The sequence below is a fragment of the Podarcis gaigeae genome, assembly GCF_964106915.1.
Source record: "Podarcis gaigeae genome assembly, chromosome: 4".
Lineage (NCBI taxonomy): Eukaryota > Metazoa > Chordata > Lepidosauria > Squamata > Lacertidae > Podarcis > Podarcis gaigeae.
The window spans coordinates 73,855,364-73,870,842 of record NC_139677.1 but is presented as its reverse complement, the minus strand read 5'-3'; the positions used below and the strand labels follow the sequence as shown (position 1 = coordinate 73,870,842).

The following is a 15,479-nucleotide window of genomic DNA, read 5'->3' as shown; positions in this document are numbered from 1 at the left end:
TATTTCAAGTCTAATTCACACATGATGCTAGTGATGTGGCAATCACCTTTATGTTGTTGGTAAGTTTTGCCTCTCCAGTTACATCCATGGAATCATTGTCTTGTGGGTCATTTGAATGATATAGGTCCCACCCATGCAGCTGTTATAGGAAGAGAACACATCACTTACTTCAACAATGAGGCTTTTTGCCCTACAGATGTTACAGAAGTAGAAAGGGAATTCAAATTCTAGTAAGCCTAGTAACTCATATATTTACAGTAATACACAACACAACCCCAAACGGAGAAGGTAGAACACAGTATCAACTGCAACGTATTTGGAACCAGTATATCTATGATATACATAAGGGCTGCATCCATCTTTTGAGGCCAGTGGAAGCATCTAGGGTGAAAACCAGACCAAAAATATTCCAAAGACTGCGTAGACAGTAAAAGACTGTCTTGTGGACTGTTGCAGTCATGCATCAGCCTGGGTCATAAAAACATTATATGAGCCCTACAAGATCAAAGTGAAGGTCCACCTAGGCCTGTGTTATATAGCACGGTGCAGGGGCCAGCTCAGCTGTCTCTGCAACAGGATTTTGTGGCAGGAACCATGTTGTGGATTCAGTCCAACCATATACAGCGGTACCTCGGATTAAGTACTTAATTCGTTCCAGAGGTCCGTTCTTAACCTGAAACTGTTCTTAACCTGAAGCACCACTTTAGCTATTGGGGCCTCCTGCTGCCGCTGCACTGTTCTCATCCTGAAGCAAAGTTCTTAACCTGAGGTACTATTTCTGGATCAGCGGAGTCTGTAACCTGAAGCGTATGTAACCTGAAACGTATGTAACCCGAGGTACCACTGTACTGTATTGCTGCATTATTATTATTATTTACAATGCATGCTCAGAGCAGCAGACAGTGCTTTGAGGACTGCAGCAAAATTCATCTGTAGAACATAAGCAATAAGGAAAATGAAGGCAGCCTAAAATATGCAGCAGGAGACGAAGCTAACCAAATATACTGAGGAAATCTCTTTATGGATTCAGATACAATGGTTCCTCACCAACTCACATGAGAAGAGACAAAAATGGCTTTTTTTGTTATTTTATAAAATTGCCTATATTTCAAAACAGTAATTAATTGTAAAAAAAGAAGAAAAATCTCCCAAAGAGAAGAGGAAAATATTACGGTCACATTTCCTATTCCCCGGACAGCTACACTTGATTTCTCAAAAGTATGAGAACATGGTCTCTGTATCCCATTGCTCAGAACAGCTTCCAGATGGAAATGTCTGGGTGTGAGAACGTCAAGCCCATTCTAACCTCATATGATGCATACAAGATAATACTTCCTCTCTTTGCCGGCATAACCTCATGTTTCGTGTATCCTGGCACCACTTGCAACATTCACCCTTCCTGCTACACCTTTTTCCTTTAACGTCTGCTGTAGAAAGCTCACAGGCTCTCTCTCAAAGTACTCAAATATTTACGGAATAAAATTCAAAAATACTTCGTTGCTGATCTTGTTCTAAATTAATACAAAATTATAAATAAATACAACTGGGCATGGGCATGAGGCATAAATAAAAGAGGGAGCTTTTTTTTTTTAAAAAAAAAGGATAGTAGGCACTCTGCCCATGCACAAGTTTATGAGATGCTGATACTGGAAGAGTCAAAATTCAAAGCTGGGTTTTTGAGCGCACTTTTCCAAATACAAGTACAGATCTCCAAATCACTACACAGAAAAGACAGAGCAGCAGAAAAATCATCGAATGTAAAGGCTAGGAATAGGGTAGGGGAGAATGGTTTTGATTAAATGTAACAGAATGCTGCATCATCTGCAAACAAATCAGTACAAAACTGCAAAGAAAGACAGCAAATATACAAGCTTTTAGAAGTAGTGGATTATCTAATTAAAATTTGTTGTTGTTTTAATAGTTGGAAACAGTTTACAATTATTATTGGTAACCAATATCTGTCTGGAAAGGAAAAATGGAGGTGGCTAATGAGACCTTAGAGAATGCAATAATAGATTTTAGATTAAGCCTCAATTTTTGTGTTTTCTTTGGAGTGCTCATTTTATGTGGAAAACCCTAAAGGAGCATGATGTCACATCTTGAATAATATCCAAAACATTTGCCAAGTGATGTCGCCATCAGGATCTCTTAGCAATTGCCTACCAGAGTGAGAAAGCTCTCACACAAGTTAAGGCACGGCTCCTTTATTATGATAGTACACAAGCTGATGTTACAAACACACACACACACACAGCAGGGAAGCAGGGAGTGCCTGGGAATTTTTAGAAAGCAGAAACTGTTGTGATTTTAAAATGGATTCTGTACTTTGTGAGTTTGGGCCTGTCACACAAAAATTTGGGTGAAATCACACCAAAGTCAAATATTGGTCCACCACATTGATTCAAAATCGTACCTGCCATAACAACCAAAACAACAACAACAACAACAACAAAACAAAAACAACCACCACCACCTCAGGAACGCTTGTACTGAGTTTGGTGACAATATATTGACAGATGACTAAACCAGTGCCAAAAAACAGGTGAAGTTATGCCAAAGTCATGTTTTGGATTGCCACCTTGAATCAAGATGTCAGGCATCCAAACACTGACAAAGACTGCCACTCCTAGCTCAGGAGCCCTTGCGCTGGGTTAGTGACAATATCTCATGTGGCGGACAAATGTATACCCAAAAATGGGTTTGGTCACACACAAGTCACGTTTTGGTTCACCATCTTGATTCAAAATGGTGCCTGGCATCCAAATGTCAACACAGACCCTTAGCTCAGGAATCCTCGTCCCAAGTGTGGGCACAGTCTGCCTTGTTGATTCGAAACAACACCTCGTGTCCAAACAATGTTGAAGTCTGTCATCCAACCTCAAAAACCCTTGTGCCAAATCTGGCAACAGCATCAAGAGAGGCAACCAAACCTATGCCAAAAATGGGCAAAGTCACACCAAGCTGATGTTGGTGTCTACCATCTTGGTTCAAAATAACGGTCGGTGTCCAAACATGGACAAGGACTACTGCCTGCACCTCAGGAACCCTCACGCCAAGTTTGGCAACAATATATCAAAAAGCACCCAAACCTCTAGAGAACAGACAGAGCATTTTCCAAAATATGGAGTATGTCTCACACACACACACACACACACACACACACACACACACACCATTGTTGTGCTTCAGCTTACTTAGATTGCATAATTACTACTTCCCTAAAAGTCCTTCCAGGAGGTTGAGGAGACTCACCATCTTTGTGGGAGGAGTTGGGACTGTGCTATAGTTGGGAGGAAATGAATCACCCCAAACAGAGCAGGAAAATCCCACCCCACACGAGAACATGACTCTTCCACCCACTTTGGGGAAATAATTTCATCTCCAACTGCAGCCCCGTACAACTCGGACCACAATTTTTGGTAACTCCCAGCAAACCTTTCAGAGGGTTTCATGGAGGATTAGAGGAAGGAAACGCTAATTGCTTAATGAACATTCATTCGTTTTGCAGTTGGTTTAGAAAATGTTGGCTGTGAAATGTTTAGTTATAAAAATGACCATGCAGGGTTTTTTCCCAGGAATACTCTTTTTGTGAATATGCAATAGAATTAGAATAGGAGAACAGTCAAGGACAAGAAAGGCATAGTGGATGTAAACAAATTTATGATAAAATCATGCTTAATGGATTTTTTATTTATTTTTGTTGTTGTTGTTTAACTGTTTGAGGTCAAGTGGGAGGTCAATTTTCAGTGGCAGTTGCATCAAAATACTGAAAGAAAACAGACTAATTAAGGCAATCCATCAATTCCAGCATACTTCACTTGAATACTGAACATCAGCCAATGCTAGTAATACCGTACTTTGTTCTCAACTCATACATATGCACACATACTTGGGAGTAAGTGCTGTTTATCCCAGTGAAACTTACAAATTAAACAGGCTCAGAAACAGAGACAGCAACTTACATTTGGTAATAACATTTGTAAAGGTAACACTAGGATCTCCCTACAAAAGGCAAAACATGGAGAGTGGTTACAGGGTCAGGCCTTAGAAAATTGGGAGACTTCTTAGTAAAAAGGGACACAATTGTAACATACACAAACCTTCTTATAATGGTACACTGGTTGAATATTTAAGCTACTGACTGTTATTTTGTTAGCAGAATTAGCTAAGTCCGATAGCAAAGGCTGAAAACTTTATCACCCATCTGCAGGAAACATGGCCTCTTAAGCCAAAAGAAATGCATGTTCAGCATCAAACCTCTGCAGAATTGTCAGCACACATACTTTCAATTAGAATCAGCACCACTTCTATATATGTAAGAACTCCAATACTTAGTTTTTAAGTGCTCATAGCATTTCAGTTACATTTCTTCAGCCATCTTTAAAGCCACACTCTGCAGTAGGGCATATTTACAGGTGATGGGGTTTATCTAAGAGTAGCAGCGAAGGTTAACCAGTGAGTTCATGGTTGGGCAGATATTTGATACAGACATTTCCAGCTTAAAACTTGTGCAACGGCACAATGCAATGGCAGCTTCATATCATTTGTTTCCGACAGCCTCACAAAATGTTTTTTCTCCTTTCACAATGATTGCCAGCCTTTATTAATGATTCATAGAGTGTATGCACTTAATCACACCAATCCTTTCAAAAACATGTATTTGTCATAAGATGCCCTTGTCCACAACTGAAAAAGTAGACGAGGGGTAGCCAGACAGTGTTGGACTATAACTTCCATCAGTGCCAGCCAGCATGTTGGGATGATGGGGTCTGTAGTCCAAAAACATCTGCAGGAGGGCACCACACTGCCTATCCCTAATGTACACACTCAATTCAACACATCCTGGTTTATTTGGAGCTACACAAGCTATCCTGGTTGAGGAAATTTTCCTTGAGGACCTCCAAAATGTCTGTGTGCTTATGCACTTGGACGTCATTCCTCAACATTTGCTTCCTCTAAACAAAAGGAAAGCACATTGTAGATTAGCAAAGTTTAAAAGTTTCATAAAAATATTACCATGCATAAAACTGAATTCCTGTAATCGCAGCAAATTATGCTGTCCTGCTGTTCAGCTAAGGAAATCTCCGTTTCAGAATTTTAAGTAACAAGTGGGGCTGGCAATAAAATGTTGCAGCACATCCTTACCCCATGACAGGAGATCTCCTGTACAGGGTTCCAGTCAGCTATAGCATACTTTCAAGGTATTGTAAGCAGAAAGGGGATCAACTCACTCTTCCGCTAGTTTTTTATTTGTTTTTTCCAAGTGACACTCAATATTTTTAGGGTCCTGGAGGCCATTGAAGGCTCACCTCATTTGGCTATTTGAGGATGGAGTTTCTCCCTTTGGAGTCTTTTGAAAATGTTTTATATTGTATACTGCAGAGTTCACTCAAGCAAACTGACATCTCCCTCTATTTTCTCAGCAGCCCAGTTTTAGATCAAATCTCACTGGCACTCAACCACATGGGATTGTAATCAGAGGGAATATTTTTTTCCTGATTAATCCAAAGAAACTTGAGTACATATGCAACTGCTCCTTGGGACAGTTACACTTAACACACACACACACACACACACACACACACACCATCATCTTTGGCAGGTGGGGAAAATGTACGTTACGACCCCCTCCCTCACTATCTGGAAGTGCCTTCAGAGTGTGGTAGGAAGGTAAGCCCTGCTATGTAATTGGAAATTCCCAACATAGCTTTTTGAATAAAGCGAAATCTGCAAATTATTCTGAATGCAAACTGTTATATACTGAACCTTCTTGATTTCAAACTATTTAAAAGATCCATTCTCTCCTAGAATGCTGAAATGAAATTAATTCTATGCTCAATGCAAGATCAAGACCGTTAGCATTCATATGGAATGCTATAGAAACCACATATTGTATCATACAGCATTTCTTTCGATAGTTTGCAGACTCAGTAGTACTTCATACTACCACTATTTACATTTTTAAGAAATTAAGATTCCCAAGGATATTTACATATAACATTAACTTGGCTTTATAGAATGCTAACGGCACGTAAACACTGTTGACTTATTTAGTTGACATATATGTCCAGCAGACTCCAATTTCATACACATTGAGCTATTGTTGAAGAATGCATTGTACTCAAATGCAATCATTTCCTTTTTGCTTTCTGGCAAGTTGTATGTATTACATATGCTGAAGACTATGTCTTCCAAGTTGTGAAATGGATGCCAGATCTCTGTACATTTGACCTTTTTCATGGGTATCTTGTGTTTTGTAGGTGAGTGAGCAAGACCCTCCACAAGCACAAGTTTAGTTCTATATAACACCCCAGTGGGAGAGCCCAAATACTTTAACCACTACAGCATAAAGATAGGCTCAAGGAAGTGATGCACACAGACTAATGACTTCATGCTAGCATTTGAAGAACAGTCTACCACTTCATAGCATAACTTTCAACAGATGTTGGGAAAGCATATTCTTGTCAAAATCCACATGATTCAAAGATTTTCACAAAGATCCTAGTGCATAATGAAAGGTTAAAATAACGGCACAGAAACAATACATCTTTTAAAAGTACAAATAAATCAAAGAATAAAAAAGCCAAAGGCTGGAAGAGCATTCGACATGCACCAATAATTCAATTTTCCTGTTCCCTAGTAAGAATGTAGAGCAATCCTCTCTTCAATATGGAGACTAAGAAAGAGACCACAACCACAAGAACGAATCATTAGTGCCTTCACATCATTTTTCATGCAATCAAAAGTTTTCATGAACTTAATGTTGCAATTTAAATACCTTCACCTATAATAAATTCAGTGATTTGTCTATGTACTCCAGGAAGCCTAATTTCAAACTTAACTCTGAATTCATACCAACTTCAGCGAAGACTTATACCTCAATTTGTAATTAGGGCTTTGTGTTCTCCCCACCCCCAAGCACAAGACAATTAAAGACTGAATCAGTAAAACAAAACAACATAAATGAAATCAGTAAACTATTCTTCCCACAGACCATTAGTCTCTACTTTCAACACTGCTGGAAAAAGCTTTGACCAAGGCCACAGCTAAGCGTATTTCATGAGTTTTGTAAGTAAGTGGTAAGAGACACACCATGACCATGCTTTTGCCAAATACCAACATCTGTAGGCCTGAAATATCTATCAAGAAGTACGAGCACAAGACAACAATTTCTCTGAGCATTTTTACCACCACTCAAATAAAAAGCAACTCTCCACTGGCTTATCTGGCTCTACTCCATGGCTTTTAAAAACCTCAAACTCACACAAAAATATTTCTACTGAATGCATAGGTGCAGAACGCTGATACAACGGCAAACATTAAATGGTGTCACCAGATGTGATGGCAGCTAAAATGTTGCCTTAAGGGTTAGGTCTTTCAAGAGAATTGTACACATAGGCTCCATAGGCCCATCAGTGCCTTCAGCATCCAGGTAAGGGGGAAATGGTGCATCATGGGAGGGCTGATGAGCATGCAGTTGAGCTGCGAGTGACTTTTGCAGTTCAGACTACCACTGAGGATGGCAGTTACAGATAGGTAGACGTGTTGGTCTGCCATAGTCAAAACAAAAAAAATTCCTTCCAGTAGCACCTTAAAGACAAACTAAGTCAGTTCTTGGTATGAGCTTTCGTGTGCATGCACACTTCTTCAGATACACTGAAACAGAAGTTTCCAGACCCTTCTATATAGTGAGAAGGTGGGGAGGGGTATTACTCAGAAGGCTAGTGGGAATGGGTGATTGGCAGATAGCTGTGATGAGCCTGTTGACGACTCTTAACGACTGCAATAGGTCTTACAAGAAGAAGCAAGGGGTGAAAAGGTGAAAAATGGCTTTGTCATGTATAATGAGATAAGAATCCAAGGTCTTTGTTCAGGCCAGGTTTCTCCATGGTTTTAAGTTTGGTGATAAGTTGTAATTCAGCAGCTTCTCTTTCCAGTCTATTTCTGAAATTCCTTTGTAGTAAAACAGCTACTTTGAGATCTTGTATAGAATGTCCTGGGAGATTGAAGTGTTCTCCTACTGGTTTCTCTGTCTTGTGTTTCCTGATGTCCGATTTATGTCCGTTTATTCTTTGGCGTAAGGTCTGGCCTGTTTGTCCAATATAGAGAGCTGAAGGACACTGTTGGCATTTGATGGCATACACAATGTTAGACGATGAGCAATTAAATAGTCCCGAGATGGTATGTGTGATGTTGTTGGGGCCAGTAATGGTGTTGTCCGGGTGTATGTGGCAGCAAAGTTGGCATCTGGGTTTATTGCAGGCTCTGGTGCCAGTGTCCGTGTTAGGTCTGGTTGTAGTATTATTGTGGGTTAGGAGTTGTTTAAGACTGGGTGGCTGTCTGTAGGCAATGAAAGGTCTTCCTCCCAGAGCTTGAGAAAGAGAACTGTCATTGTCCAGGAGAGGTTGTAGATCTCTGATGATGCGTTGTACTGTTTTAACTTGGGAGCTGTATGTAATGACTAGAGGTGTTCTGTTATTTTCTTTTTTGGGTCTGTCTTGCAGCAAGTTCTCTCTGGGTATCAGTCTGGCTCTGTTGATCTGTTGTCTAACTTCATCTGTTGGGTATTTTAGTTCTAAAAAGGTTTGCTGTAGATCTCTTAGGTGAGAGTCTCTGTCTGTAGAACTGAGGATGGCAGATACTCTTTCCAGCATGCTCATGCTGAGCACTTTGTCTAACACATCCCATAGAATGGACAGGACATTTGTCTTCGCCCAGCATTCTTTCTTTCAAGTGCACAAGGCCAGGCAAACTTGACATGCAAATCATATCTGCATATTAAAACTCACTGGACCACTCACTCTCAACCTCCATTCTGTTAGGTGGAACATGTTAAGATTTGGATGCTGTAGGATGGGCAAAATAGATACTGCCCCACCTTGCAGGGTTGTTTTATGGGTTGCTGAAAATAAGGACGTGAAGTGCTTTGAACACCCAAAAGTACTATATAGATGTTGAGTACTATATCAAAGTACTTTGTAAAAATAAAAAACCCTACTTTTTGTTCCCCATGAATAAGGAAAACCAGAAGCCTATCTCATCTATTGTGCACACCTAATTAAAAGAGCTTAATGCTTACCGTATTTTTCGCCCTATAGGACGCACTGTCCCATAAGGCGCACATAGTTTTTTGGGGGGGAAATAAAGGGGAAAAAATTATTTCCCCCCCAGGCGCGGGGCTGGGGCGGGGGAGGCCCGAGCTTCCCCGACCCCAGCCCCCAAACAGGCAGCTCTCTGCAAGCCGTGGGAGCCCAGCGCTGGCTCCCGCTGCTTGCTGAGAGGTCCGCGAAGCCTGGACGCACTGAGCTCAGCGAGGGCAGGCTTCAGGAGAGGTCTGCGAAGCCTGGAGAGCGAGAGGGGGCGGTGCGCACCAATCCCTCTCGCTCTCCAGGCTTCAGCGAAAGCCTACATTTGCCGCATAGGACGCAAACACATTTCCCCTTCATTTTTGGAGGGGGAAAAGTGCGTCCTATAGGGCGAAAAATACGGTAGATCTCAAATTATTTAGGCTAAGAATGCAAACTTTGTTTGGACGCTTTGTCTCAAAATACACAGAGCCAAGATGCCAGCAAAGCAAACTGCATATTATCATTGTCAATGTAAATCACGGGTCTTGCTTTGCTGTAATCCTTTGCAGTGAGAAGCTGGCACAGGGCCAGGCAAAAGCACATAATTTAAACACTCAATCAGTTACATTCCAAGGCATTTGTTTAGTGTTTAATAGGCTCTCAAGGGATGAGAAAATTACTAAAGTGCATTGTTTTGACATGAGACAGAGTGAGTCATCGGTTGTCACTAAATTTGGGGGGCTTCAGTATTTATTGTCTGAGACGAACTTCTTAAAAAACACATTATACATCAGCACATATGTGCAGGCACTCACATGTGCATTACAATAAATGTGCTTGCTTAAACCATTATGGCACAGGAAATGTTTTCTGGTTCTCAAATTCTCTCTCTAGATTTAGGATTCTATTATATACATTCATGTTCTACATTACAATTATAGACAGATTTAATACACTTTCCCTTTCAAAGAGACCACATTTAGCTTGCTCATACTTGGCACATACAAAACTATTGAAATTCCGAATCAAGGGAAATAAACATTCTGTTCTCAAAGTAAGCTTGACATCAACATGAGGATTTAAAGTTAATGCAAAATTCACTTATTGAAATCTGAATTTGTACATGTTTTGTAAGTGAGAACTATTCCGCAGGTCTGATAATGGTCTACCTGTTGTTCATGCACACTGAGCTCTGCGCCCCCTGCAGCCAGGAAGAACACAAACCATAAACCTAAAACATGTTTTAACCTATTAGAGGTGTAACATTTTTATACAACTACAAATGAAAAATATCTCAAGGGGTTCCAAAAAGAGAGATTAATGAAATTTATAAGTGATTTTTTTAAAAATGCTTCAATTGTGATCCACTGGATTTGTGATACTATTCTTCACTGTCATGTTACTATTATCTTCTCTCGCTTGTGCTGGTTTTTCAGAAACATTGCCAACTAGGATGTTCAATAGTGTGGCCTTCTCCCAAATGTAAGTTACTTTGGGGATGATTCAGTGGGCAGGTTTTAGCATACTCAGGCTACAACTGACTGCCACATTTAGCATCAGAAAGGTATTTTCCTCTAGGACACACTGGTGAGAGAACACGAGGTGCTTTTTTTCCCTTCCAAAACGCATGACTTAGTTTGAATTATTCAAGCATCTGACCCACCTTCCCTTCGTCTGTGGCATGCTGATCTGGAAAATGTGAATTGATCTGGTGGGTAAATGGCTTTCCTTTGGAGGAGCTGGAAACAATGGCTTTTGGTCTATTCAAATAACATAGTTCTAAAAATACATGAAATGCCTTAAAAATAATCATCCTGTTAGAAAGGATGGAATGAAAAAGGTTAGCATTTGTACAGCTAAGATTATTATTAGTAGTAGTAGTAGTAGTAGTAGTAATATACTGCCCTTCCTCCAAATTTCACAGGGGGGTTCACAGCATAAAAATACAAAATTAGAACACCAAATACACAAAAAAATACACAAAAGCAAACCAATACCCCCACTCCCATAAACATATTCAAGAAGCCACAGAATGTTAATTAGCCAAAGTCCTAGTGCCTAAAGATATGTAATGAAAGTGCCACGCAAGCCCTGCTGGGGACAGCATTCCACCGCAGAAAAGGCTCGCTCTTGTGTTGCCAGCCTCTTGACCTCTCATGGAGGAGGCACACAAAGATAGGCCTCAAATGATAACTGTAGCTCCAGGTTGGTTCTTATGGGGAGAGGTGGTCCTTGAGTTATTGTGGTTGAGAGTCACTTAAAGCTCTATAAATCAAAACCAGCATTTTTATTTGGGCCTAGAAACTAACTGGCAACCAGTGCAGTCATGTCAGGATCAGTGCAGTATGTTTAAATCCTCTTGCCCCGGTGAGCATCCTGGCCACCAAATTCTGCACCAGATGAAGTTTCCAAACTGTCTTCAGAAGCAGTTTGTTGCATTCAAGCCCAGTGAATTAGCCATGTACTGTCCCCATAAGCGAAACCCAGCCTCCTCCTGTCCTGTGTTCAAAGTCCTATAAGGAATCTGCATATAACCCCCTTTAAACTGTTATCATTGTACCTGTGTAGAGCCTGAAATCAGCAGTGCACATTCAACAGATAACTGCATCCTCTCTTTGAGCAATAGTTTTCAAACCACTGAACGCAGGGGGAAATAATCTAAAAACAGTAGCAGATAACAGCATTATTTTCCCCCGCCCTTGCAAAACACACTGATAAAAACATCAATAAACAATTGTTAGATTTCCACAGATGATTCAAACACACCATCCTTTGCAATTTCAGAAAGCCTATTTTTCAATCTCTTAGACAGTAGGCAAGTAAGACACCTTTCAGTCCTGTCTGTGGAAAAACTGGCAGCACCTAAAACCCAGAATCCAAAGTCTTTGATAAGTGTGGCCATGACTTATCCCTCCTGGAATCCAACCTTAACCTCAAAACAGATGGGATGTCAGAGTTGTTGTTAGAACTTTGCCAACTGTGTGCATATCCTACCCTTTTACACCCCCCCCACTGCTTCATATAAGTGATGGATTGTGATAATTAATCATTAATACAGTAATCAGCCAGGTGTTTAAACATTTTGGGGTGAGCTTTCTAGGAAAGAACCTTAAAGTAAAAGGCAGGGTGCTTGCATTCAGCAATAGCCACAGTCTACAAAAAAAGTTTTAAGACTTCTCTCACAGGAAATTGAGAGGGGGCTGTTATCTTATCTGAGCACAGGGATGCTACTGCTGTGGAAAAGAAGGCTAGCAGCAAGTCCCCTTTACGTATACTTAAGTAACAGTATTGCCCATCTACAAAGATAAAAGAAACAAAACATAAGGACGACCTGCAGAGTTAGAGAAGTTTTAGCAAAGTATATGAAACAGTTTTGCAAAAACTTACAAACACTGGTTAGAGGTACAGGACTTCTAAGAAACAGTAAGCAAAAAAAGACCCAATTCTTATACTGGGCAGAACAGACATCCTGAAAAGGTAATATCTACAAGAGGCCCTCATTTGCGGAGCACAGTGATCCTAAGGTACATAAGGGGTAAGATGACTTTTCAGGTATCAAATAATATACAGCATAATTCTATTGATGTTTGCTTGAAGGAAGTCTTCATGACTTGAATGGATATGACATCTAAGTCAAGGTTGGTAGGACTGCACTGTAAACTCAACTGGGCGTGGGAGACATAATTAATAGTTAGTATCATAACGTATCCTAGGGCATTGAACATTAATATACCTGTGACTGTAAAACGCAACAACATGTTTGTGTATTTAATGCATCTCTGATGTTCCTATGTTATCTTATTTTTCTGTTTCTGAAATTCTAATTTAAAAAATGTTAAAGCTCACCACACCACTCCTCAATAAAAACTACCCATGCTCCTATTACACACTCCTGTCTGTCTGTCAACTTCCCCTTGGAACAACATGAGGCTAGCCTGATTTCTGTGCACATAAGTCCTGAAGGCACTAAACACATACGGACTGGGAAAACTTACACAAATGGAGAACAGTTTTTTTTAAAAAATAAAATAAAACAGCCACTTCAGCAAGTTAAGTGTACCAATTACATGGTGCATATTAGGGCAACAAATTTCTCCTTGCCTTCTCAATGCCATATGCCCGTCTTTTTTCAACTATAGTTTCCATTCACCATTGCAAACATGTGTTGCCATTTAAATGTCAAGAAAGGTATCTCTCAACTATCCCCCTTATGTATGATGAAATGAAATGGCAGACTGAATGGAGCCTGAAGCATGCCATTAGCAGTTATTCACACTTCTGTTTTTCTTTAACTTCTGTCCCTCTGAAGTGCATTCATTCTGCACATGGATGTTTAACTATAATGACATCCATGACTCATAATCCAGAAAATATAACGTCAGAAATGAACTGCAGTGGTAAACTGTATGCGTTGTGTTTTTTAAGCCACCTTAAATAAACCCATCCAGTTTCTAGACGGAAGATTCTTCTGCAAGTCTCTTAATCCCACCATCAGCACTGATGATTCAAAATTATTTTCTTTAAAAACCCTTTACTACAGTCCCATGTCCAGTTACCCATCCTTTCATAGAGCACTTGTTCATTCAGGATCAAATGAGGCTGTGCAATTTTTCCAAACAGACAGCCTCAGAAAACATGAAAGGCACTTCCCACATAAACACACAAGCAGTGGTGAAAGACCATACATAGAGCATCATTCAGAATGAAAATTAACATACAAGATTATTTACAGGCAATGGTATGACTGAGGTCACAGGGCTGGCAGGCCTAAGAGTTCCAAAGTCATGAGCTGAACACCACAAGTATACCAAGACTTAAGTAATACTCAGGAGTTAAAAATAGTTTGCCTTTCAGTGTCAGGGGCTTGGGACCTCAAACGAAGATCTGCTAGTGAAAGAGACGTAACTTTGCTCACTAGACCTAAGGAAGTTATCCTAGGGCTAATATATCACTAATAGCTTCATGAGAAGTTCCTATAGTCCCATACACTTTGGGGGACATATTGTGGCATTTTCCAGATACAGTGGTACCTCGGGTTACATACGCTTCAGGTTACAGACTCCGCTAACCCAGAAATAGTACCTCGGGTTAAGAACTTTGATTCAGGATAAGAACAGAAATCCTGCTCTGGCGGTGCGGCGACGACAGGAGGCCCCATTAGCTAAAGTGGTGCTTCAGCTTAAGAACAGTTTCAGGTTAAGAACGGACCTCCGGAATGAATTAAGTACGTAACCAGAGGTACAAATGTATATCTAACTATCTTGAATACCCCACAACAGGTTTTCCAAATTGCACTGCATATAACCTTTGAGATACACATGCTAGACTACTTGCAAAAGCCCCACTACATATGTGCAATGTTCCAGCACAACTAAAGGAACCTACTGGATTGCAATCATTGTCAGCTTGGTTTCAATCGTGTTTCAGAAATAATCCCTATAGGGGATTTCATCAGGTAATCCCTGAAAAACAATGATTTGGTTGAAAAGTTGAAGTAAGTGCAATATAATTAGAGATCCCAATCCAGAATAAAAGCACTTAAAGTTAATTGAGATCAGTGGGACAACTAGTCAGTCACATCTCATTTAAGTCTCATAAAGTTAAAGGCAACTCATTTTAACTGAAATGGGTGTGAATTGTATCTGAATACTTAAATATTCTGATCTGCAATGTGCTCCCAACATATAAACCTGATTAATTTCAATATGGCATGCAGGAAAGTGTGTTCCTTTGTAAACCGTGACTTTAGAAAGACCACATGGCAAACAATGCATTCACCCTATTTATAACTAGGGTTGCCAGCTGATCAGGGGGGGATAACCCATGTGCTGGTGCATTTAACAGCAGACAAGCAAATATTTTCAAGACCTGGCAAGGAATACGATTGCCTGGTAATGTCTGCAGATCAAACTGCTGTTAAAGGGTAAATGTATGGGACACAGATGGCTTATTGGAAAGTTGGCAACTGTTTTTACAAAGTTATAATATAGGGAGTCAGAGCTGCCTACACCTTCTCCCTTCCAGTCTCCTGAAAGCGCTACATCAGTCCTGATGCAATCTAACCTATCATCTCCAGGCTAGCAATGACTTGCCACAGACAGAACTAATGAACAAATGATAAACTCTCCAGACTGCACTGTAACCTGAACAGATTGGGACTTACTCTAAAGTAAATATTCCTATAAGTATACTGCAAAACACTTGCAATTCTATATACACTTACCGGAAGGTAAGTCTCAATGTATTCAAGGGGACTTACTTCTGAATAAACATGTATAGGATTGCACTATTAAAAGTAGCTTTGTAAGAGTAGTTTTATATTCCATGATTGAATTTCTTTCAAGTAGTTTTTAAGTGAATCGTTCACCAGTAAATGTAACCACAGGCTGCAAGGAAATTGCTCTGCCTTCT

At 40.2% G+C, this 15,479-nt stretch overlaps 1 protein-coding gene across 1 annotated transcript in view; it reads left to right on the top strand.

Annotated features, from left to right (window-relative positions):
* Nucleotides 1–15,479, top strand: part of FILIP1L (filamin A interacting protein 1 like) — a 155,932-nt gene that overhangs the window by 96,625 nt on the left and 43,828 nt on the right. The gene's annotated exons all lie outside the window — the stretch shown is intronic.